Below are 25256 nucleotides of genomic sequence, written 5' to 3'. Positions count from 1 at the left end.
CTTACCTCACAATTTCTAGGCTTTTTCAGAATTGTTTTTTCTTATTTTTTCAGTTGTAGCCTAGGTTTTGATTTCACCTTTGGACACAACTGACCTGAGAGCTTGTTTCTTCTCCAATGATCTCTGAATACTTCTAAGGATGTAATGAAGCAGCCTCTTTGCTTCTAGCCACACCCACAGCAGGTGTGCAAATTATTTCGTCCTTTAGTTCCACCTCACTGGTGACACTTAGGTCATGTTCCTCTAACCCATAAGGCAAACTCATATGGATGGCATTTGCTATTCTATGATAAGTCTTTACTGAATATCCACAGGTGCTCAGTTTTTTACTTGCCAAATCCATCTAACTCCAATCCTTTTCAGGAAAAGGTGCATTGCAGCCTAAGATTTTTCAACAAGTCATAATTCTCCCTTGTTGGGGGCAGGAAGAAGAAGAAGAAAAAAATTATTGGTTTTACTGTATCAAACAATCACATTTTTAAAGCTGGAAAGAACCTTAAAGAATATCCAATTCAGTTTATTCACTTTTCCTTTCAATTCCCTCATTTTATAGATGAGAAAAAATCTACATCCAGAGAAGGTAAGTTATTTGATGAAGGTCATAGGGCTAAGCAGTGGTGCCAGCTAACAGATCTTTTGACTTCTACATTAGTTTGTTTCATTAGTTTTGGAGGTGATATCACAAATGCTAAAAAACAGAGCAGCTAGCCAACAAGTAACTCAAACCTTGTATAATGTAAGTATTATCACATGAGATGGCTAAATATCCACCTTTACCTCTATTCTTTGTGTTGTGTTGTTATAATTTTATCCTACAAAGAGAAAGCTGAAAACTAGACAAGTGAAAATGATGACAGGCGTATCATGGACATTGGTTTCTTTTGGCTCACCAGACCGGCCACGCCTCCTGAATTGGCTGCTGACACTTTCACTTTGTGGATTTTGCTAACCTAGAATCTCTTAAACAAACCAGAGAAATTTAAGTATCAAAAGTACTGCCATAGATAACCCACGGAATGGGAAAAAATATATGCAAGTCACATATCTGATATAGATATAGCTATACCTAAATACATATACAGAGGGTGCCAAAAACATGTATACACATTTTAAGAAAGGAAAAACTATTAAAATTGTAATACTCAACATACACCAATGACAAAAGACGAGTACAAGTCACGTTTGACTTCTGCAATTACAAGAGGTGCTCGAAGGGTTACCATCAGTGTCCAGACACTTCTGATTACGGGGAACTACTGCTTGAGCAATGTTGACCAAAATGTCCACTTGTAGACATTTTTTTGGTACCCTCGGTATAAAGAATGCTTGCAATTAAAAAAAAATAACCCAATTAAAAATTGGTAATGGATTTTAACAGACATTTCTCCAAAGAAGATATTCAAATGGCCAATAACAACATGAAAAAATGCTCAACATCATTAGCCATTAGAGAAATGAAAATCAAAACCACAATGAGATACCACTTCACACCCCCTAAGATGGCTATAATCAAAAAGACAGATAGTGACAAGTACTGGCAATGATGTAGAAAAGTTGGAATCCTGAGGGAGGAAAGTAAAATGGTGCAGCCACTTTGCAAAATAGTCTGACAGTTCCTCAAAAGAGTAAACAAAGTTATCCTACAATCCAGAAATTCCATTCCTAGGTATATATCTAAGAGAAATGAAAGTGTACGAGTATATCCACATAAAGATTTGTGCATGAATGTTAATAGCAGCATTAGTCCTAATAGCCAATAAGTGGTGAAACAACCCAAATGTCCATCAACTGATGAATGAATAAAATGTGGTATACCCATACAATGGGATATTATTTGGCAATAGAAAGGGATAAAGTACAGACACACGCTACAACATCATGAACTCTGAAAACATTATGCTAAGTGAAAGAGTCACAAAGGACTACATATTGTATGATTCCACTTACATGAAATGTCCAGAATAGGCAAATCCAGAGAGAGACAGACAGATTAGTAGTTTCCTAGGGCTGAGGTGGGTGGTGGGGACTGGAGGATTGTGTGTGTAGAGGGGTAGTGGGGGGTGAGGTGGTGGGGTGGTGACAGCTAAATGCTACGGGGTTTCTTTCTCAGGTGATAAAAATGTTCTAAAACTGGTTGTGATGATGGTTGCACAACTCTGTGATTATGCTAAACACCACTGAAGTATACACTTTAAGTGGTGAACTGTGTGGTATATAAATTATATCTCAATAAAGCTGTTATAATAAACAAAAAAGGCATTAATCACATTAAGAAAAAACCTGCCATAAACTTGAGATCACTGGACTGGCATACATCTGGAATTCAAATACTCTTTTGAAGGATAAAAGATCAGAAGAACTTATGTAACCTTAGAACTTGCATAAGTTTAAAAATGCTAGATATTGTAACTCCTACTTCTTCTAGAACTAGATTGAGGGAATAATCATTTGAACATTCCACAAGATATGTAAGTTTTCATAAACAGAGCTGAAGACTTTCCCAAACCCACTGCTTTTTTGTACCAGAAATCACAAAATTCACAATTAAGGTAGGGAATTTTAAATCTCATATTTTGTTTCAATCTAGCTTTAACCGTAGACATAGATTTTTGGTTTGTTTTTGCCAACATCTTTTATCACCTTCAATGAATGCAACTGAGTGGTTTTTTTCTCTAACACCAACAAATTCATTAATTCTTTGGCACCAAATGGATGTCCAACAACTCAATTTAATTCAATTCTGACACTACCTGGAGTTAGCTCAGATCCCACAAGTTAAATGGCTCACTCCCACAAGACTGCCCCACCTTACATGCCGGTCGCCAAGTCCAGGTCACCCTTACTTCTGACTGGCTATAAATTGGGGATTCATTCCCATGCGCCACTCCCCATATTTCATAATTTACTAGTACAGCTCGCACAACTCAGGAAAACACTTTACTTAGGTTTTTCTAGTTTTTTATAAAGGGAAATAGTTTACAGCCCTAGTTGGCTAAATAGCTAAGAATAGCTAAAAAACTAATACTTCTAGATTACCAGATGAAGATATCCCTCCACAGCAGGATTATGAAGAGCCACACTTTTTCCAATATTCTAGATGAGTACTTTCCATTAAATGTTTATTAATGACTTCTTCTAACAACAGCAATTGTGGGCTTCCCCTGCAGTTTAATTAACTTAGATATTGGAGCAACTTTCAAACTGAGGGCTATAGTCACCCTACTTTTAATTTTGTGCATCTAGAGTCACTAATAATGCAATTATTAATCCAACAATATTACTTAGCATTCACTACAATGCCAGACGCTACTGGAGTATTCAAACGAATGCAATATGCTTGATTCTCTACACCACCAATTGCTTACTTATGGTTATTAAAAAAAAGGGGTGTAAATCAGTCAGCCCAACCAAAATCCATATAGGACAGGTACCGTATTAGAGCAAAAGACCATAGGCATTGTAAGACTCCAAAGAAAAGAGTTACTACTTTGGTGGAAGAGGATCCAGGGAAAGTTTCATAGGAGGAGGTGGGGCCTGGACAGACTAAATTTTGGTGAGTGGAGAAAAGGCATTTCAGGTGTTAGAAACAACATACATAAAGATAAAAAAGGCAAGGGGGGAAAAATACCCGTGCTCAGGAAAGGGTTCCCTGGAGGGAATGGTTTGGTTCGGAGATTAATAAATGGTAAGTCTGTGGAAATCAAGGACCATGTCTCTGTAAGCACAGTGACTATCACCAAATACCAAATAAATGTTTAATAATTGAATGAGATGCAGCTGGAAGGTAAAAAAAGTACCTGATATAGCCAGGCTAAAGATATCAAATTTCACTCTGGAGTTAATCAAAAGCTTTAAGCAGGGTTTCAGAAAGGAGAAGAAAACAAATATGTATTATCTACTCTGTAATAAGTACTAAGAACTTTAGTACTTAGTTTGTTTAGTACTTAGTTTAGCACCTGAGATTTGTTAAACTCAAACTTTACAACTGTCTTATGACAGATGAGGAAATCAGGCTAAATAATTTGCTCAACGTCATTTAGCCACTAAGTGGCAAAAGCTGAGACCTGAATTTACGCACCTGTCCTTTCCTCCATTCTACACAGCAAAAGTAATCAATCAAACCAGGACCAGAAGATGTCTAGCAACAATGTCTTGGGATAAAAATAATGTATTATGTCAAATTAAAACTTTTAGTCTGTTTGTTATTGCATTATGATAAAATGGGTTTTTGCCAAATTTGGGTGGAATGTTGGGATGGTCTGACTCAAAACATAGGCTGCAGTAGATACATAAAAAAAAATTCACATTGGGGATTCTTGGGAAGTCATCTCAAAGAAAGTTGTCTTTCCCAACAGATTAAACTGATATAAGAGAAGTTAATCTGAAGATGGAGAGGGAAATACATGCCAAATGCATTAAGACAAAATGGATGATGTAACCATAGAAAGCCACCAAAGACACAGGCAGCATGGCTCCTTTTTCTAGTTACTGATTCTCTTCACGTCTTGGTAATTTTTTACTATTTATATAAGAAAATCTATATTGAAAAATACACATGTCTGGTGTGGGCTCCCTCAGCATTTGTGTACGTTGTTCAATTTCTCCCAGAGGGAAGGCAGATCTCTCTTTAAGGAAGGTAGCAGATCCCTGAAGACACCAGACAGGATGAGTTTCCTTCCTTTTGCTCAGGTTGAATGGATTATGAATAGACAGACCAGTAATGTGGCTCTCTCTTCATCTGAGATTGAGTGAGATGGAAGGCAAGTATGTAAAGAAATAAGAAACTGTCTCTAAAGCTGGGGGATGCTTATTAAACTACTTACAACCTGGCCAGGCTAAAACTGATCAAAAGGAATCTCCGTTTGATGTTGAATATGGTTTTCACATTTTTCAGGTACTGAGAACCACGACAAATTTGACTAAGGATGAGATTACCTTTAGGGGTAAGGAGCTAGATGTAAGAGTTGATTTGAAAACTGTTCAAAGAGACACAATTCTGTACAAATTTGTTGGGAGACTATACTTTTAGTAGATTATGACATCACAGCAATGTTTCCTAAACAATGTTCAGTCAGTCAGGTTTTTACCATTGATGAAGATCGCTTGAATTGGAAGTGAATGTCTTCTAGAACTTCGTTGTGTTAAAAATATATTCATTTAATGCTGTTTTAACTGTTTTTCTAACTCTATTTCCAATGAGCCCTTGACTGCACTGCTATTTTGCTGAACTATAGTTCTTTTCCTTCTTGTCCAAGGATTACTGTACCTGAAACAGGAATTAACCTGGAAAATCTAGGGTGTTGCCTCAGTGACATCTGGAAGTCAGAATTCAGTTTCCTCTAACTACATTTGTTAGGACTGACCACCAGACTGGAACTGATGCTTTTTTCAAACTGGTTCTCCACCTTATCTTTTTCCCAATCACCTCAGATAAAAATAAGCTCTTCCAATTCATGTAATTTAGAATCTACATTCTATACTCTATAGATACTTGAAAAGAAGGGACGCTATTAAATCGAGCTGCCTAAGTAATTTCAGTTTAGGCTAAGATTGTGTAGATGAAAAATAACCAGTTTTGTTCACACTCAAAGCTGACAACCTATTTGTAACAAAATTGAGATACTAAGGTGTGTGGGGGAGAGTGAGGAGGATAGGCGGATGTAGTTTTAAAACACAGAAAAATAATACTGCCTTAAAATGAAAAATTGAGGTTAGTTTAGTAAATTTTATGGAGTCCCTACTATGGATCAGGTACTGTGCTAGCAGTTGTAGATACAAAGATTAAGTGAGAAACATTCCTATTTTAACAGAGCTATTAAAATTAGGAAAAACATTTTCCCCCTATTTTTCTGAGATTTGCTATTTTTAATCATATAATAGTCTTTTAAGCAAATAAAGTTATACACGATACACATTTCTATGCTTTCAAAACTAAGTGATCAGATTTGCAAATGTGCCATACACATTTTAATTGCCACCAACACTTCTCTTTTTTTCTGTCCCACTAAAAAATAAATTTTTTAAACAAGATCTCAAAATTTCCTAAAATTTTACATTTTTAATCAACGTTACAGACTGAGTTGAACTAATATGACATTTATGAGTTTTTTCATTCTTAATTTGCTTCTATTGTTATCTTTAATTATTTGTCCTGATTATATCTCCTGCCTTTAGTGGAGTTTTATTAGAGAGTATATGATAGCATGTTTAAATTTCTATACATACGTATCTTTGAATTTCATACAGCTTACAATTCTCAGCAAAGATCTCTGTTAATATTTTCACATATTAACATTTGTCAAAGCATTGGGTTTTATGTAAGCCAACATGACTATTTTTCATAATAGAAATAAATAAGATTCTAATTAACATATTGGTCCTCTCTTTGAGGCCCTGACATAGATATAAAATTGCTGATATTTGGATCTGTAAGTTTGGTGGTTTGTTTTTCTTAAACCTTTGACCACAGAGTCTATCAGTGTGCTTACTGAGCCAAGTATCTATAAGGACAAATAGCAAAGCTATTGAATCTAGCTAAATCAATAGGCTATTTCCACATTTATTGAACACTTGCCGAAAGCTCTCTTTTGGTACCAATAAAAAGCAATCTTATAATAAAGGTTTGTTTTTTAAAAAAACCAGGGTTCTCAAATTCACTGTGTTACTTTGCAACTCTTGCTTCACTTGCCTTCAACATTGTGTAGGTGGAGGAAAGAAATCAAGACATTCAGAACAAAATGTGAAGTCGAGGGAAATTTTTAGACAGCAATAAATTGTGAAAATGACTTAAACTTAGTGTCAGAACAATCTTATATAAAGAAATATAAATGTAGGTACTTGAATATACCCTTGACATTCAATGAAAAAATATTAGGCTCATAAATTTAGATCTTATTTATTTAAACTAATTTGAGCTCTTTTTCATATAAATAATGCCTCAATAAACTCCAATTAAAGTCATATTCAAGTAGGTTTTGTCTAATGGCTATTCTTAATAGTTTTCTAAAAAAGACAAATTCTTAGTAACTCATAAAATATATTATTCCCTTCTTTTATGAAAGATTCTTTTATGAAGATTATGAAAATGGTCTTCAGTAAATATTTAGACTATAAAATTTCTAAGACCACTCATTTAAAGTCACACTGTATTTTGGACAGTCCACTTTAAATGAACCATCCTATACACTCGTATTTATAAAACTCACTAATACCTATATAAAAACCAATAAATCCATTGCTGATTCTAAAAGGTGTAGAATACAGTCTACAATTGCTAATACTGCTGATCCTCACAGTCATGGGAACTTAATTAATTACTCTAACCATAGAAGATTACTCGAGCACCTTTGAAGGCAGTGTATATATACTATTAAGTTCTTATTCCCTCCCTAGAAACAATGTAATTTTTGTTAGAGTCTAAGCTCTTATTTACACTACTAAGAATTACTGTGATGGCTGAAATAGAAAGCTCCCCATTTGATATGTCCCAATAAGCTCCATTACTTTTGATTTTTATATGTCTTTTGGATCCACCATAATTCAAATTCTTTCCAACTTTTCCCCAACTTTAAAGTGACATAGCTGGCCCTGTCACATGGTTCATACATTTTTGACAAAAATGAGACTGAATATATAATAAATGCTCGGTAAACAATAATTGTTTTAATTATCATAGTAATTGTCACTACTTACCTATAAAATAGTCTGATCATATTTCAAGACCCATTTTATATGCCTTTTCTAATCAGGAAGTCTTCCCTGATCCCCTAAACTCTTATCCTTATCTCCAACTTTATAATACAATTTTGTATGACCTTGTGCTATTTCCTATTAAAGCTGAAAACTGCGAGGGAAAAACTTTGTTTTGCTCATTTTGCAGCGCTTAGTAATAAAGAAGATGTTAACTACATGTTCAAGTTAGAGCTCATGGGGTCTTCACTTTAATTTGGTAAATGTTAAAGCATAAATAGTTCTATGGAATCAAGAGTCTTAACTGATACTGTGTTTCCCTGAAAATAAGACTTACTCCAAAAATAATCCCAGTTAATATCGTCAGCCAGACGGACACATTTAGTACGTTATGATGTTCCAGAAGATGACGACATGACTGCATTTGAATAAATATAGATTGCCGTACATGAAAAAAAAGACATCCCCTGAAAATACGCCCTAATGTGTCTTTTGGAGCAAAAATTAATATAAGACCCGGTCTTATTTTTGGGGAAATATGGTATAAGACCCGATCTTATTTTCGGGGAAACATGGTAGAAACACTGTTTTAAGCGTATTTGTTTCCACAAGCGTAAATACACTAGGTCATAGAATTCAGTTCCCAAAACATGAAAAAACAGAGTTTTCCTCATAAATGATTCTGGTTTTTCAAAGTCCACTCTCCACAAGAACTGCTCCCTCTTAAGTTCAAAGTCTACAAGACTTTATTATATTTTCTGTCTTTATATTGTCTTAATATAAAGGAGATTTTTTTTGGTCACAAATGAGTAAGAATAAAGAACCAGCAATGGAAAAAAGAAATTATAAGTTAGGGGAGCGAATCATCTATAGAAGCTATAATAAATAGTAACAAGATGTGCTTTTTTACTAAAGGCTTAAATGAGAGAGACTAAAGCTTATAAAATAAGCAGATTCAACTATACACAGACTCTTAATATAAAGACATCAAAATACTAAAATCAAAGTTCCTATTGAAAAGGCAGCAAATAAAATTAAAATGCAAAAGAAAACGAGAAATTTAAACATCTTAGACTTTTAAAAACAGGCAAATCACTACATAATTTCAAAAGAGGTAATAGTTACACATCAAAAATTATTGATTTTAAGCACTCTATGTGGATATAATGTGTTACTGGACCCCCGAGTCATTCTGAAAATGTTTGGAAAAAGACTTAACAGAGTATGTAAATCACAATAACTAAAGATACTTAAGAGTAATATAAAAGTAGCATAGTACTTCCACTTTTCAGGGATTTTGGTGACTTAACTGCTAACAAGAAAGAAAAACAAACAATGCACATAAAATAAAATGGAAGCAAGATGTATATTCTGGCACTTACCAGATCATACTGGTGAGCTCTTCTACATTTTAAACGCCAGGTGTGAGTGCTAAGATCGATTACAATACTCTTATGATCACAATGAGACCATTAATATGGAGTCTGTGTACACGAGGATGAAATAAATTATTATTAGTTGAAATCAAGTAATCCAGTGGTTAAGAGAGTTCTGGTATCACACTATTTGTCACCTGGCACTGTCATTTAATACTGTGAGATTTGGACCAATTTCACTAAGGTTCTGTTTCCTTACCTATAAATCTAAGATAATAATAGTAACATGAATGCAGTGCTTATTATAATGAGTGTCAGGCATTTTACAAAGATCTTTATATATTAATTCTTTAACTCCTAATAATGTTCTTAGGAGATAAATAATATTATCATCTGTTTTACAGATGAAGAAACTGAGGCCCAAATTAGAGAAATTACCGGAGGTCACACAGCTATCTCGAATGGGAACCTGAGAAGTCTTAAAAGTCTATACTTATAATCACTACAGTCTATTACCCTTCAATAGAACAATATAACCTACCTCAAAGGGGTGTTATGAGAATTAAACAAAGGGCCTATAATAGTAGCTCAATAAAGATTAACCGTTACATTTCTTCTGATAATCAATTTCTATTTATTTGAATATTTAGTTATATTATCAATTATTTAGAAATGATTATTTAGTATGGAAACTATTTCCTGCTAAACAGAATTTTGTAGAGAGTGGGATAATACTGGTAATTAATTTTTATGAAGGGTAATAAATCATTCTTCAAAAACTTTTGTAGTCTGGTACTCTAGAGGCTCTTGTGAGTTTGATCTTGAGATGGGAATCTGAGGTACACCTTTGAGACATCCATGGGGAAAGCTGGAAACATTTACACGTACAGGAAACATAAACCTGGAAATCTTCAACATACAGAAAAAATTACCTAGGGAAAGTGTATAGAGTAAGAGAAGAGAGCCTAAGAGTAAGCCTTGAGGAATTCAAAAATTTAGTGGTCTGAAAAAGCAGCAGCATCCCCTGAAATAAAAAAGTAACAGCATCAAGGTGCTGGCGTATGGTGGATGGTATCCTAGAAGTGAAGACGAATGTTTCAAAAAAGTAAGAAACAATGTGGTCAACAATCTCAAAAGCTGCTGAGAGGTCAGGTAAGATGAATACTGAAAAAGTGTCACTGGATTTCACAATATGGGGATAATAAGTGACACTATTGTTACCATATTACAGTGGCATTAAATTGTCCTACACAAGTTTCCTGAGGACAGGAACTGAATATTGCTTTTCTTTGTTTTCCTGTGCCTAATATGGTGCTTAACTTGCAATCAGAAAAATGTCTGTCATTAGACCACGGCTTCATCATGGCCTACCATAATGGAATACCTCACTAGTAGTGCAAGGTAAGTGATCTTCGCAGCCATTTCAAAGAAATAATTATCTTACTATAAACATAAATATTTTCTTTTGAGCATATTTATATATCTTTTTATCAAGAATAGCAAGCAAGCATTTGAGACATGTTGAGATAATTATTCTAGATCTGCCTGCCTACTATCTCCAGCCCCCATAATGCCCATGCACTATTGGTGAGGTATTCCAAAATGAAACGATGGTCTAATGACATTCTCCTGATTGCAAGTTAAACACTAGATTAGGCAAAGGAAAAACAAAGAAAACCCTATTCGGTTCCTGTCCTTATGAAACTTATGTAGGACAATTTATTACCACTGTAATATGGCAAAAGCAGTACTGGACCCCATGGAAGCAAAGAACACTCATCCCAGTTCAGGGAGTGGGGTTAGACAGCATATGGACAAACAACAGCCACTCATTCATTTTTTGAGTAGCTCCTATGTACCCTGTATGCTAGATCCTGAGAACACAAAAACAATAAGCTTAGATCTCTGTAGCCATACAGCTCATGGTTTAGTGAAATGTGCCCAGATATATTAAAAAAGAAATTCCAATACAATGTGATAAATGCCATAACAGAGGTATTAAGCAAATGTTAACTAAATGACAATAAAAAGGCCTGAGACCCTAACCTAAACCTGGTGAAGATTCTATAGAATAATATTCACCATGGGCTTTGTAGGATAAAAAGGCCTCAGCCGGAGACATTTATTCCAGGCAATGGGAATAACATATGCCAAGGTTCAAAACTGTTTTGAGAACAGTAGAAATTTCTTTATGGCTTAAGCAGAGTAATGAAGGGAAGCTGAGGGAGAAGCTAGAGAGGTAAGTTAGGGTCAAAACTCCAACTATTGAAGAACTTTATAAGCCAAGATAGAATTTGGAACAGATTTTACAGGAAATGGGGAACCAGAGAAAGGACTGACAAAACTACATTTATTTTTTTCATAGTCTCAAACTTGACAAACTAAACTTGTAATGCCACCCCCTGCTCCAACCTACTCTACCCCGAACCTTTCTGTTTCAGCACAGGGCACCACTAGGAACCCAGTAACTGCTCATACCAGAAACCTAGAAGCCCTTAATGCCGCCTGCGCCTCGTCCTTCGAGCCTGGCCGTCACCGCGTCCTATCATTTGTCTCCGAAACACACTCAGCTTCCCCACCTCGCGCTGTGCCCCGAGCCTGGAGCAACACTGTCCTGCTCTTTGCCCAGCTGTCCCCTTCTCATTCTTGATAGTCACTGAAATGTTCAAGTGTTAAGAACTTTTTCTCTGACCACCTAATATAATCCTATTTTTCTCTCTCATAGCACCTCGTTCTGATTGATTTGTTTTTAATATCTGTCTCCCTCCCTAGTCTGTTTTCATTAGAAAGAAACTGTCTCCTTGTGTTCTCTCAGCATATACTCAATGCTTGCACAGTGTCTTCTACATATTGGGCATTCAAGAAATATTGTTTTGTTTTTTAAGAATTTTTAGGAAATAACGTTGAAAGCAGTATGGAGGATGTGAGAGAGGAGGAAGATGTGAGAAGCGTGAGGAGACTAGTACCAGCAAGATCAGATTAAAACACACACACACACAAACAGCCCAGATGAAAGATTAGGAAGAGTTTACCTTACCTACGATGGTAAAAGCAGTACTTGAGAAACGAAACCAAGGCAGAACCAACAGGTTCATGACTTGGGCACATAGAGAGTGAAATATTAACTTCCAACAGGACTGAAGGAGGCAGAACAGATAAGGAAAGAAAAGTAAAGAGGTCTTTTTGACCATGCTAAGTTTGAAGAATTTTAGTCTAGGCAGCTGAAATTTTAAACGTGAAACATTGGAGGGAGGTCCTGGGCTGGAGACAGATCTTTCCCTGTCTCCAGGGTGCCAATAAGGAAAATAAAAATAACTTGCAATTTTTGAGCACCTACTTTATGCTTGATACTGTGCTGAGGGCTTTATATATTATTTTCTTTTTTCTTTCAAGAACCCTACTGGGAAGGTATTCAGAAGTTTGAGAGGCTAAGTAAACTGAGTCAATGCCAAAGGGAAATAAAGCTGTTAATCGGTGGGGGAGGGATTTGAATCCATTTTTTTTAAAAATCAAAGCCTCTTTTTATTATACTACCTTACCTCTAACTTGAATGATCACCTATGAAGTTGGTTCTGGAAAAGGGAAAAACAGCAAATCTAAAGGAGCTTTCCGACTGAGAAAATAGGGAATGAGTCCAGGAACAAGAAGCTGCAAAAAGAGCAAGTTTAATGAAACGATGTAAAAGAGTTGAAGAGAAAGAAGTGGAGTTATAACTTAAAGACCTTCTAAGCCCAGAGCAAGCCTCAGACTGTCATGTACTTTTATAAAGTGTGATCCATGGCACACAGCAGTAGCACACCTGGGAGCTTGTTAAAAATGTAGAATCTCAAGGCCCACCCAGACTTACTGCAGCAGAATGCATCTTAATACGAACCCCAGGTAATACATTAATGTTTGAGAAGTACTGGTCTGATACTATTACATGGACGAAGGCACCAACCAGGTTAAAAAACAGTGTGCAAGATAAAACTCAGGCTTCTTGGCTCAGTCGAGTCCTCATTATGTTTCATTATGTGAACTCCAAACAGACCCAACATCACTTTGAACTTCTCTAACCTGAGGTTTTTGCCATAGAACCATTCAGGAGTTGAAATGAGTTTAAATCCAGTTTTCATTGACCATTTTGATTTGTTTCCACTCCATCTGGGATTTTAAGTGCCCCCATGAAATTTGCCCAGTCATTTGTTTTTGACATCACATGTCATCGTCCATTCAGGATGCTGTAAGAGAATGCAGAATGCATAGACTGGATGGCCTAGAAACAACAGAGATTTATTTCTCACAGTTCTGGAGACTGGGAAGTCCAAAATCAAGGCACTGACAGATCTGGTGTCAGCTGAGGGACCACTTCCTGGTTCACTGATGACTACTTTTTAGCTGCTGTGTCCTTATATGACAAAAGGAGCGAGGGATCTCTCTGGGGTCCTTTATAAGGTCACTAATCACCCCCCAAAGGCCCTTTACCTCCAAATACCATCATATTGGGGGTTAGGTTTCAACATATGAATTTGGGGGCAGGGGTACACAAACATTCAGTCTATAGTACTACATGAAATGTACATACGCTACCCCTGATTACAAAGAATTCTTCAATTCACAAAGCAAGTTTCAACCCTGAATGCTCAATGTAAAGAGACAGTAAAGAGGGAGAAACAAGAAAGACACTTTCTATAGGCAATTCATTTAAAGTCATGGAATCATGGAGCTGGAAGAGTGAGATGACAGACAGATTTCATCTAGAATGCCAACCGTATAGCTGCTGACCACGCTGTACCAAAAAAGAGTCTGAAGCTAGTTTGGGGTCAGCTATTAGCTATAGCTGACACGAACTGGTTCCAAAGAGGGCTATTATAGAGTTGCTGACCTTGTAAAGATAAGGAAACTACCGCCCAGATCGGTTAGACATATATGAGGCACTTGCCAAATAAATGTACTTAGAACTCTAGGTCTCTGAATTCCGGTACAGTGGTTTTTATCCTGAATCACACTGCTTCTCCTCTCTGATACATTTATTTCATAAAAATGAAACAAAATCCTTTTCATGGAATAGTTAATAAAAATCAAACCAAAATTTAACTGGGGATAAACAAGTCCTCAGCGTTTACAAGTCCTATAATAAAGACTTGCATGCTCCTGTAAGTATATTCAAAGATTTAAATGAAGCCCACAACCTCCAGATTGTATCATTATGATCAATGAATGATCTCTGACTCAGATTGTTTTCTGACAATTTTACTTCATGGTGAGTTTTTCCATGTGACAATTCTTTAGAGGTTAGCCATGACTCAGGGCACCTAGATCCTATAAAGGAGCTTTCAATTTAAAACGTGGGAGGAGAGTGAGGGGGCATATTGAATCATTAACAGCCTACTCAGTTCTGAAACCCAGCAAATCCTTTTTGGACGCCATTTTAAAGATAGCTTCAGGAGGCAACTCTGGTGAAAGAAAGCCTGAAGACTGGTCTGTAAGAGCTGAACTACTGTGTTTCCCCCAAAAATAAGACCAAACTAGAAAAGAAGCCCTAGCATGATTTTTCAGGAGGACATCCCCTGAACATAAGCCCTAATGAGTCTTTTGGAGCAAAAATTAATAAGATCCGGCCTTATTTTCAGGGAAACACGGTATATGCAAACAAATTGGCATGCCATTTCTAAAAGAGACACAGCAAAGACGCTTTGGCAAATTGTATTTTCTTTGTGTTGAATAAGTGTCAGTGATGAATTGAAGCAAAGGTCTGGGATCCCTGAAGACACAGGTCTGTTCTGCGCTGAACAGTGTAAGAGCCCACCTCACAATTCAGTGCTTCTTTGGTGAACTGATAGGACTAGTTCAGAAATGAAATCATCCCATTTTAAATAAAAATTACAGTAAAACAATAACAATTTAAAAAGCTTTCAGAGACATGAAGTCTGTCTACAGCACTGTGGTTTTTAATTAGAAGCAGCCAGTAAGTTCTTTACAAAAGACACACATTTAACAAACACATTTGCTCATGAGTGATAAAGTTAACTAGTCTTGTAATTTGGATGTTTTGGTCCTTTGGTAAATTTAAAGTATGGTAGAGAGAAACAATTCAAAGAAAAATCCATTGTGTTTACTGTAGTCTAAAATGAAAGGAAATCGGCTTTTAGTGTTTCCAGTACATGCAATCCATTAGACCTGGTGTAAACCCTGAGGAACATAAGGTACTATAGACAGTATCTGCCTAGAACCAGGAACACAACACTTAGGTTCTGAAGAACCAACAAAGCACTTCCAACTGCTTTCACTTACTGTTAAAGAATAAAATTAAACTGAATTATGCTTTTAAAGATTAAGGCAACCGTGTTGAACACTGCAAAGCGCATCTACCAACTAGCAAAGTATCAGGGCCAATCACCTTGTAATTCATTTCATGGAAGGAAGGAGAAGTTATAAACTTCATCACATTACTGATCTTGTTATCCTTTCCTCTAGACTATCAAAACGAAACTCAACGGATGTCCAGGCAGTTTTCCCCTAAGGCCATTTACAATTAACCTAATACTACAAGGGATGATCAAGACCCTGTTTATTTGACACTTTTGGAAAACACAACATATACCAACAGCTGAAAATAGCTTTTGAAATTCCACTATGCTGTTAATTCCACTATCAAATTTTGTTAGTTTAGGTATAGGTTCTGGATAGATGCAGGATTAACTCATGAAGATTTCAAATCAACGAGTTGATTACTGTTTCTAACATTACTCGGTTCAAAAAGTATTGCATCCTATAGGTCACATAGTTATCTCTTAGTGTCTAGCTGGGTGGAATACACCATCTCTCCACCAGAACACACACCAATAACAAGGGCAAGAAAAGATAAAAAGCAGCTACGTAGGTAAGACACAAATAGGAAAAGTATTACACTTGCCCACCATACGTGACTTCTTGAAGGCCCTTAATTCATTCCAAGCTTACGTTGTAAGTATACAAAATGACGGACAAACGTAGAGAAGACTGTGTAAAAGCAATGGGCATTACTGCGAGTAAGCTGGCAAAGGAAGATAAACAGAGCTAGTGGCGGGGTGATGAAGAGATGTGAGAGAGATGACCTGAGAGAGCCGGGGATGTCGAATAGAAGTATCTTGCAATGCATAAACTGAGAAGAATAACCTGGAACCTGATGCTGCAAAAATCTATAGAGCTTAAGTAATAAACTGAATTTTTAAATAATTCTTAATTATTGTTAATCATCATTCTTATCAATTCCAAAATTAAGTATGTGCTTCATAGTGGTTATAATGTTTAAGTCAACATGAAATATAAGATGCTTCTTTTGCAAAGCAAATTCTTTTTTGTTGAAATGGAAGCTGTATTATTATTACAATTGCCTACTTGTTTTATAAGTTTGCACCTTAGCTCATTAGGTCATGGACACTCTTAGATCCAAGTTACAAGAATTATCAATAGTCACGTTTACTATTTTGAGAGCCAATTTTTTCTTTGCCCTCCCTACCCCTCTTTCTGTACCTCCTCCATCCTAAGTTATTTATTATTCCACAAACATGGAAATGAAAACCAGATTCACAATCCTACCACCAAACCAACAGACTGAAAGCTATTTCTAAAATGAGCCACATATCAGTATGGTCACCATCATAGAATTTCAGTCCTTCATGGAAAACTACTGCCATTTTTATTTTACAGATGAATCAAAAATAGCCTGTTAGACTTTCAGAGTTAATGGAAAGCCCAGGAAGTAAACATGAGCTCTGTGTTCATTAGCATTTAAAACACAAAGTAATCCAGCCTAACAGCTTAATCATGATAATATGTGGAGTATATGAAGAAAGGGTGTGGTTACTTGTCTATATACATATATGCATACATGTACACCACAGGGAAGAAAACTCTGAGTGAATTAAAGAACTAGATTCCTAACAACTTTGTGAAAAATGTTTAAAATAGGAAGTTTTGCTAAAGTACTCCTTACACAGTTACATATATCTGTATTCTTAGTGTCACTATGCAATTTATTATATAATAAAAGTTCACAAATTCCACTTAATTTCATTAAATTCTACATATTACTGGTTAAAAATACAAAAGAAAACATTGTGTCCACCCATTATGCATAATTAACTAAAAAAAGAATGGCTTTCTTTATTCAATGTTAGCAGTAAAAATCACTGAAATAAATTTAGTTTCTCAGGGTAGAAAACTTATTCCTATAAGAAATGATTCCTATTTGTAAAAAATCATTCAAAGCTAGTAATCTCTACATGTATATTGTCCTGTGAGTAGATTTTTAAAAATCAGAAGTTTATGGAAGGTTTTTTGGGGGGATGGGTGGGGCTCTCAAACGTTTGGAGGATGAAATCCAATTTTTCTATAATTTAATAATAAAGATTTCAAAACAGTTCTTTATGGGAAATCAGCATGTTCCTGAAACAACTATTTACCTGAGAATTGAAGCATATGAATACATGATGATTTGAAAGCCAGATTTATCTAGCTAAAGGTGTGCTAGTTTCTCAGTTCCAGTGTATGACATAGCAACACAAAAGCTATACAATTTCATTACATTATAAATGCCATCTCGTCAGTCCTGAATGCATGACACAAGTGAAACTTATCTGCATGACTGTTTAGAGTACTTAAGTATTAAAAAATGTACATGGTCTTGTTGTGTATAAGTATGTCTTTTAATGCATCAGACAGAACTTAAAATATCCAAATAAGTATAGTATCTTCCATAATAATTACTTTCAGAGGTTAATACTCTTATTCTAAATGATGCTACAATTGTCCAGAACATTATTAAAACTCCTGTTTAGTTTATGGATAAATTTGATTTTTAGAAACAGTAACTGCCTTTTCAAAGTGGATCTGATTTTTAGAAGTAGCTTGAAATTGTTTCCTATTTTCTGTCAAATCCTTTCTGAGCATTATCTGATAAATAAAATATTATCATGTGGCTAAAACCCTCATTTTCTTTAAAAACAAGGAGCAAATATAAAGTATATATACGGCGGTGCGGTGCCAAAATAATGTATACACATGACTTGTATTCATCTTTTGTTATCGGTATATATTGAGTACAATTTCAATAGTATTTTTCTTTCTTAAAATGTGTATACTTTTTTTGGGCACCCTTTGTAGTAATGAGCTACCATATTTTGCCATGTATAATCCGCTTCCATGTATAATGGCACACCCACAATTTTGGCCCAAGCTTTCAAAGAAAAAAATCTTTCATTTTAATTCAAATTTTTATTTGTTTACATTTACGTACTTGTTTTTTGTGTTATAAAAGAATTTTAGCATTTATTTTTTAGCATATAATGGTACAAGAAATTTTATGTAACAAATAATTATAAAACACAAGAATAGATACAAGGTACAAGAAATTTTACGTACCAATAACAAATTTATGATATTTATACATCAAAGAAGTCCAAGAACTCTTCATCTTTGAAAGTTCTTTATAAATTCAACAAAACTGATTATCATATTCCAGGGTATTATTTTTGCATACGGATACCGTTACTGATTTCTAGAGTTACACTTTCAACTCATAAGCATAAATAAAAGAATTAAAAACATTTATATAGATACGGAATTAGTACTACCCATATATAATGCGCATCCGTACTTTTCCCTCACAAATTTGGGCAAAACAGTGCACATTATACATGGCAAAATATAGTATTTTCATGTGTGGCTCTTAAATTGGCTTAGAAGGCAATTTAAAAAGTTCCAAAAATACTTCGAGTAATGTTATTATTGTTGAAATAAGTACACAGCTTCCAGGGTGACTAAAGTAGACTTATTTTAAATAAGTATATAAAATAAATACCCTTACTTTAAAGAAAGGATGGACAACCAGACCCTATGTAACCTGGTCTCCTCTCCCCTCCCTTTATCTTTCTGACGTAATCTCCTGTTACACTCTCTCACTTTAACCCGCCACACGGGTCTTGTAATTTCTTGCATTCTAGTCAAGCTCCTGTCTCAGGGCCATTGTACTTGCTGTTCCCTCTGACTGGAATGTCTTGCCAAGATTACCTACAAGGCTTACTCCCCTCACCTCCTTCAGGTCTTTACTCAAATATCTACTACTTTCTCAATAAGGTCATTTCTGCATCCTCCTCCCATCCTATACTCATCCCACATATTCTCTCTTCTGCTTTTCTATTTTCATGTGTGTGTCTATGTGTAAAACTGTTCATTATGGAAATTTTCAAACATAAAGTACAGAGAACATAAGAAATCTCATGTAGCCATCATCTATCTACCTTTAACAATCTTCAATATAACCAATCTTGTTTCATCTATTTTCCTTTCCCCTCCAAATTATTTTAAATCGAAAATCCTAATATCATAATCTAATTCATAAACACATTATATCTCTAAAACGTCAGGACTGTTTAAAAACCATTATCACACCTAAAAAAATTAACAATTCCTTTTCATCAAATATCAAGTCAACGTCCTAATTTCCCCCAAGTTTTCATAAATGTCTTTTACAATTAGTTTGCTCAAAGTAGGATCTAACTAAGGTCCATATTGCATTTGGTGGGTATGCCTCTTAAGTTTCTTTTAATCTGATAGTTCCCTCTCCCTCTCTTTTCTAACTATTTATTTCTTGAACAAGCCAGGTCATTTGTCCTTAAAACATGAAATATTTTACTTACTTATCTATTAACTCTGTCTTATTAAATGTAAACACCATAAAGCAGGAATTTTTGTATGTGTGGTATCAGCATCTAGACCAGTGCCTGATATGTAAAAGGAATCCAATAAATACTTACTGAATGAATATCTGGCATTCATGCCAAAAGACCACTGCCCACCCAACAGCAGAAATTGCTAATCACAGCACTCTTTCTTGCTGACTCTGACCTAGGACTCCCAGTTTTCTGAACATAACATTCCAGGCAACCACCGCGAAAGCAATCAGATTTGGTACCTAAGGTGAAATTTGTTACCCCTGCATTAGCCCCCTTCAAAATAAGTGCACTTGTATCTCCAAAACAGATTCAATACACAGTGTATGTTGAAACTGAGCTGAAGTTTAGCATAATAAATTACTGTCTTTCTTGTCAAGTATGTTTAAACATTTCTTAGCTTATTTTACAATTTAGGGGGAAAAGCAAATTGCAGCCAAAAAAATATAGAAAAAGAAACTGAAGAAGATGGTGGGAAACTGGGCGGTACTACGTATTTTTAGAATTGCAGCATCCCAAGAGATTCATTATAAAATAAAAATCAGCAATAATTTTTTTTGAAAAGTAAATTATATGTATATTGAATTAAAAACTTAAAAAAAAAAAACTTTAATGGTCAAGATTAACTGGGGAAGGACAATGCCAGGATCTTCCCATTTACAGGCCCAGCAACATATTCTATTTTTCTGTAAATGGTGTTTTGAGGTGTATAAAAAGTATTACAGGGGTGATACAAGGACTACTGTGTAGAACCCTATTTCTCTGAAACAGAGTTTACTGTGGCAAAAAAGTAAAAATTAAACTAAAACATCTTGTACAATATTCTGAAAAAATAATCAGGTCTTCTTAGACTCATTTACAATTCATTTCTCTTAAACTACCTGATGAAGCTCTTTTCCTCCAAATAAAGGAAGCTATGCTAATTGAAAGGCTCCAATCAGATGTTCATGTTTCCATTACTTATTTCTATTTAAAAAGAAAAAAAAAATCAGAAATTCCCTGACATTCACTCAAGAAATCTTGTGCTATTACTTGCAAATTCATTCAGCAATTAACAAAAATTATGTAGGACCTATTACGTGTAATATGTTAGGCAATTACTTTTAACCTTTGGAAGGAAAAATGATTAGAAGTGGTCTTTCAAGATAACAAAAAAAAGCTAGTGGTATAACTTGAAATTATATCTAGTTCTTTCAGTGACCAATATTTCTTGTTTTGAGGTTCTCACACATTAGTCTAAGGAAAATTTTCTCTGGCAGAGGTCAAACTTAAACAAAGAAAAACAACACTAAACTGCCACTACCAGATGTGCAAAAACACACACACACACACACACACAAAAAGCCCTCCAACAACCCAAATCCCTAGAAAGAATGATTTCTGTTTACTTTTCCTGTGTGATCTATTTAGAGAGAATCTGGAAAAGATGGCTAGAAATCTATAAACAGAAAGTGCTAAGTGGAATTCACTGTTTATAGGCTTTAGCTAGAATTTTGTCCTTTATATAATGTTGCCAGGACTCTTTAATATTGTACTGTTTAATACTGTACTCTTTAAAAACATCTTCATTGGGTTTCCTTCATTCTGCTGATTTTCTTTCTTCTTTCTACTGGCTCTTAAATTTGTTTCATTCCCCTCAATTAAAAGACATAAATGTAACTTTTGGAACAACACAATTTTTCCAAAGAATCTCCTAGAACCATCTCAGTGCCACCACATACTTGTTATTATGAAGTTTTAGTATATATAGTTAAAAATGTATGTAATAAAATAATCCATATAAGCCTTTCTGATTTAATAAATACTAAGATAGGTCCATATTGATGTGCTATGTAAGATGCATGTGAGAATGTTAGAAAAATAGTTTTCAGTTCTAAGTCTTTTAGCTTAAAATCTTTCTCAGCTATAGAAGCTTCTGTCTGAAAACAGTTGTTCACAGAGTAGGACTCCTGTAGTCTTTATCATATGACCTACTGGACAACCACAAGGTATATCCTGAAATGAAAGAACTCTTAATATACAAGTGATATTTTGAAAGCCTGAAAGGAACATGAAACAAAGTCAAACGGAAACATACTTAGGCTTCCCCTTGAAACTTGCCTCTGTACCATTTAGCAGTACTAGAGACCCAGTTCCTTGCACTGTACTTTTCAGTCATTTCCTTTAAGGGGTCCCAAAGAAATCAGGGAACTTGCAATACCAGCTTTTACAGGCCAACACTAACTTCTGCCTTTGGACTTGTGATTGAGCAAAGATACTGTTAGTAGCTTCCTTAAAGTAAAATGCCTCTGATAAATTTGGTTTGTAAATGCTACAGAAAAAGTTCAACATAACCAACTGTAAGATAACTTGCATGACAATTTTAATAAGAGCACAGATTCCACATTCCCTCCCCCTCCCCGGACCAAACCTGCCACGAAGATACAATTTACAGCTCACTTTTATTCAAATCAACAAATACTACTATTATTACATTAGAGCACTTCTATAACACTAATAAAAACCTAGGTGAGTTTTCTCTTTAAAAGTTGTAAATTTATTAGATGAGGTATTAAAACTACTTCACTACACGCAACTTTCCATACATTTAACTGTTCTATTTTCTAATTGTTTTAAACTCAAGATCTCTTTTTAACATACTACAGAAAAGGAATGGGTTAGAGGACTACGGGTGGGTGGGGGCTGAAAATATCAAAATAACAGATGTCTCACTTTTCTGATGTAACCATCAGAATCTAAAACCTGGGGGCAACTATGTAATACAAAATTAAATTCCAAAGAATTTAGGATAAGTGAAAGTATACACTGTTACTACAGTTCCCATCATTATTTACCTCAGGAAATAACTAGTAGAAATAATGCTTGATTTAAATTTTTGGATGAAATCTATGTAATTTCACTAACAATTGTCACCCCAATAAATTTAAAAAAATTTAAAAAAATAAATTTTTGGTACCTTCCAGTTTGGTTCAACTACCAAAATAAACCAACTTGTCCTCAGAGTCAAGTATTTTCCTTCAGAAGAGGCTGTTGGTATAAATAAAAAACGTAACGAATTCATATGCTGTATTTGTACAATAAGGACAATGTTTTAAAAGCTGTAAATCTGATCACTCTGAGAAAACATTTTCTGAAATAAAGAAAATATCATAAGCTTAAACAACTGTAGAAACTGAACATTTTTTACAATTCAAAAATTTTAACTCACACTACTATGCAAACTAAATAAAAAAAACCTTGTTTCTCCTCAATCTTAAAATACATACTCAATGTAGAAAAAGACAAAGCCAGTTCTGAAACAAAAGATCAGCTGCTATGAAAACAAAATAACATTTTGCAGAGTAAATACACAGCCTTTGGACCAAAACAAATAAATGACCTTTTCACACAGTTAAAACTTCAGTCCTTAGCACAACCAGCACCTATGGTTAAATGCTGACTTAATTACTTGTTGGTATCCTGTTTGATGATTAAACGATGGTAAGGTTATTGGTGCTGTTAAAACCAAGACACGTTTTCTTGGGTGCAGTGATTAAAATCTGTTAAACCTACATTTAAAAATCTCTGTCCTCCCACTTCCCGATCATTACTCTTCTGCCTTGTAAGAGACCTGCACATACGAAAATAAAAGTAGATGGTGAGATGTTTATGATTTACAGTATTTTCCCCACTCGGAGCCTTTTTAAAGTCCTCTGAGGTTCTAAGATTCAAACACTATGTAAAAGAGTGATTGAACTACCTAACAATTACCCAGACTTCTTTTAGACTTAAGTTAACCTATAAGTAAAATGAGCATCTTTAACTTTTCCACGGGGCATTGGAGAACAAGTTCCTACTCATAAACGCTTTCAGGTCCTCAGATACCCGGCGCGATTGGAAGATCAAGCGTATCCATCAATTAGAGAGCTCTTCCGGGCTTCAGTTTACCCACTTACGGAAACGGGTGTATTAACTTGTTTTGTAGGGGGCCCGGAGGTGTAACTAATTAGTGTTTTAAAATGCTCTAAGATCCAGAGATGAAAGGAAACGCGAGAGACACTCAGAGATGACAATAATCATAACAAAAAGAATGACTAACTTCGAAGTCTGTATTATGTAAGGAAAGAGAAAGAAGTTACCAGATTCGCACAAACAAAAGAAAAGCCCACTGCCCCCTTTGTTTCTTTCATTTCTCTCTTCCTCCCCGCCTCTGCGGAGCTCCCCATCTGCAGAAGGCGGCCGACGCGGGGTGCTGGGCTCGGACTTGGCGGCCGATCGCCCCGCTCCCAGACCGAGGGGGAGGGCGCGCCGGGCCGGCTCCTGACAAAGGCGCTTCCTCCAGCGAGGGCGCGGGATGCAGGCGCCGCAAACTCGGCTCCCGGCCGCCTCCGGCGCGGGGGCGCGCAGGCGGGCCGAAAGAGCCCGCCCGTCGCCCCGGGAAGCCGCCGAGGAAGTTGCGTGCCCGCCTGGCCCGCACCCTTCACCGATCCCACCGCGATCCCTCCCGCGGCGCGCCGCGGACACTCACCGGACAATTGCTGGTGGTCGGAATCCCAGCACGACTCCGGGACCCGGAGCGAGAGGGTGAAGTGTGCGTGTGTGGAGAGCGCGAGCAGACAGCGCGGCGTTTCGTCTTCCTCGCCAGCCGGCCAAGCCCGGCAAGGGGAAGTTGGCCGCGGAGCCGAGCGCGGAGGAGCTGCGGGCCGAGGGAGAGGCGTGGGGCCCGCTTTGTGGTGCGCTCCCGGAGGGCTCGACGCAAATCCGAGCGCGCGGCAAGGCTGGTGCTGCTGGTGGAGGCGGCGGCGGCGGCGCCCCCCGACGGTCCCTCCGCCTCTCACCGCCTCTGGGTCACTGACACACACTCGGAGGGAGAGGAGGGGACTAGCAAGAGGGCGGGGCTGGAGGGAGGAGACAGGGCAGCACCACAGCGGGAGGCGGTGCCGCGGCGCCGAATGGTCTTTTGGGAGTTGTAGTTCTCCCACTGAAGAAAAAAGGGATACATTGTTGAGGACGCGTCCTGCACTGCGCATGCTCGGGGAGAGAGGCTCGGCCCCCCCCCCCCCACAGTTACTATGGTCACTGACACTAAGAAGAGAACGTGTTTAGTGCTGCTGCTGACTGAACAAGGCCCTTCTTGTATTATGGTGCTTGTATTAGGGATCCCGCCCTTAGCTAGACTTTCCTACTTCGCTCCACCCCCAACTTCTAGCCTTACCACTCACAAGTGCTTAGTGAAATCTGACTTCCTCCTGATATTTCGGTCTTCTTTGCTGTTTCATTTTATCCCACAAATCCTGAATTGCAAATACTCATTTCCGTCCCCTCTTTCAAGTGAAAACTTTCTGCCTTAAATTCATATTTTTTTGTTGTTGTTTTTTTACCTAAGACTTGCTGAAATGTAGTTGCTTCTAGTACCTTAACAATTAGGTTATAAAACTGTTAGAAACAACAATACCAGAATCCCATAGTTAATGTCTTCACTTCATTAGTCACATTTAACTTGAAGGCCAGCAAAGTT

General features: G+C 36.5%; 1 protein-coding gene across 2 annotated transcripts in view; it reads right to left on the bottom strand.

The window, feature by feature from the left end:
* The window catches only part of PELI1 (pellino E3 ubiquitin protein ligase 1), a 51176-nt gene extending 26571 nt beyond the window's left edge, over window positions 1-24605 (bottom strand). Inside the window, exons 1-2 of one of the 2 annotated variants that reach the window (XM_033125220.1) lie at window positions 24267-24605; window positions 9072-9173 (exon numbers count right to left, since the gene is read on the bottom strand). The gene's annotated coding sequence lies outside the window, so the exon portion shown is untranslated. The remainder of the gene's footprint in view (window positions 1-9071; window positions 9174-24266) is intronic. The other variant, XM_033125219.1, reaches the window with a different exon arrangement.
* Window positions 24606-25256: the final 651 nt, after the last annotated feature.

This window comes from Rhinolophus ferrumequinum, chromosome 13, assembly GCF_004115265.2.
Source record: "Rhinolophus ferrumequinum isolate MPI-CBG mRhiFer1 chromosome 13, mRhiFer1_v1.p, whole genome shotgun sequence".
In the NCBI taxonomy this organism is placed as follows: domain Eukaryota; kingdom Metazoa; phylum Chordata; class Mammalia; order Chiroptera; family Rhinolophidae; genus Rhinolophus; species Rhinolophus ferrumequinum.
This window is presented reverse-complemented; position numbering and strand designations above follow the sequence as displayed.